This window comes from Bos indicus, chromosome 3, assembly GCF_029378745.1.
Source record: "Bos indicus isolate NIAB-ARS_2022 breed Sahiwal x Tharparkar chromosome 3, NIAB-ARS_B.indTharparkar_mat_pri_1.0, whole genome shotgun sequence".
NCBI lineage: Eukaryota > Metazoa > Chordata > Mammalia > Artiodactyla > Bovidae > Bos > Bos indicus.
Window position 1 is genome coordinate 65,912,643 of NC_091762.1, and position 2,307 is coordinate 65,914,949.

Here is a 2,307-nt window from a genome sequence, read left to right on the forward strand (position 1 = left end):
AGCCCTTTATCTTAGTCTTCTGTGTTCTATGTGTAATACCCCTTGATTATATATGTTGCTTGCCTTTCAGTTTAAAAATCATTTTCACATCTTAGGGGGTAGGATAGGGAGTAGCTAAAGAAGAATGTGAAATTCAACCCTCTCTTTTACAGACAAGGGGCCTGAGATCAAGTGCTTTTTTTTTTTTTTTTTTTCAGTGAACAGGGGGCTGGCTGGACCTGGGGCCACTCCACAGGTTCATTCTTCCTGAAAAGGAACAGAATCATGTGTGTGAATGAGCGTACTATAACAACAACAACAAAATAAGTAAACGTGCCAAGCTCTGATCTGGGTTTATATTTTAGTTTAACTCGGGCTAAGTTTTGAACATAGCTTGTTCTTCTGAAACAAGCCAAAAAAAAAAAAAAGTTTTCCATTTTACAACATTGTTATGAGATCCCAGATTAGGAAAAAAAGCATGAAAACCATAATAGAATTTATAAACATACATTATTATAATTATATAGTAAATTATACCATCTGTCCCTTGTTCTTACTATAAACTTTAAAAAATTAATAAAATTCATCTTTGCTGTTTCTCAAAATGTTTTAAAATCCTGATTGTTTATATCTTTCTAGACTGTATTCCTAAGAAAAGAGCATGAGTTTTTTGTGTAACCCAACAAAGTCTTTTTCCTAACAACTTTTGATGATAATCAGCATTTAAAGTTTTTGAAATTGTGTGTGTGTCTGTGTTCTACAAGAGTAGTTTGACAAGTTTAATTCCAAGTGGAATTAAGATGATAGCTTCTCCCTAAGAACTAGTAACGACACTTTCTCAGAACTGTAAAAATGAGATATTTCTGAGAATTTTCTCAGCTGTGTCTGAAAAGACTTTTAAATGTAAGCTGTGGCTCCTTTTTAACAACATCTCCCTACAAGATTTTCCATTTCAGACACCACCATATGCAGCATCTTCTTGCTCACTCAGAGTCTCTATTTCATCTCTACAAAAATACATTGTGTTATTTCTTGGAAAGTACTGAAACTTTGAGTAAAAGCAGTGTCTTTTAATAAAGAATACCTATTAGTACAATGTACATGCTTCTAAAAATGTGTTCTCTCCTATCCTTTAATAGCTGCAAGTAAGCTGTTTTATAAAAAGAAACAAAACAAAATTACAGTCTATAACCTAGACAAATGATCAAAATATATTTTGTTTTTACTGTACACGCTGTGAAACTTGACTAAAGAAAACTACTTAGTTATTATTATACATGTATCTGGTTCCTTCATGGATATACATGGGGTAATTTCTCATGAAGTTATTATATCCAGTTGTAAAAGTGTCTAATATCTCAAAGATATTTTATGAAATAATTATAGTAGTGATCAAACTCATGTTAAAAATCATAAAGAGATGTTTTATAAAGAAGATAGTTGATTTTGGTTTTATTTTTTGAAGAGTTAATTAAGCAATTATTTTATCCATAACCCCAAGACTTATTCACAGGAGGAGAGCAAAACAATTAGATATAATATAATGTTATTGGTTATACTGGTGGGATTTTGTTATAACAAGTAATATTTTGACTTTTTTATGCAATAGAAAAGAGAAAATTATTTTCCACTAATATTTCAAACTCTAATAACAACTTACCTCAGAAAATTGTGTGAAACATAGTCCCCTGATAAGAAATTTGAACACATTTTTATTCACATTTTAAAATCTCTTTAAGTTAAAATTCAGGTTGAAAAGGAAGGGATTTAGAAGAGAATCAAAGATTAACAATTCATCATTGCAGAATGACACTTCTTTTGACAACATAACTCAATTGCTACTCAAAAATAAATAATTTATGACTCAAATGCTGTGAATATTTATTTAGTGTCATACCTGTCATTTGTTTGCCTTCTCGCCATGGATACAGAAGAACAATTGTATATCTCTTATTACACAGCCAAAATGATTCTTGGTAGCAGAAAACCACAAATAATACGTATCTGAAAAAGGGCAGCAGATTTTCTCAGTTGTCCTAATAAATCACAAAAAGAACCAGTAGAGTTTCCCTAATACCACTCCACTTACTGTAAAGTCAACACTTTATAAAACATGATTCAAAAGCAACATTCGAGAACTCAATCCAGGCTACTTGATAGATATTATTGATTTAATAAAAGAATAAAAACAGATTCAAATCCCAAGGTTTTTCCAAAAATTAAGTCTCTATGGGTTTCAGACAGAATCTTTGTTTCTATACTGCCATTTTCTTCAGGAACAATGCATAATCCTTACTTAAGGGTCCGACATGGCATGCCAGAACTGAG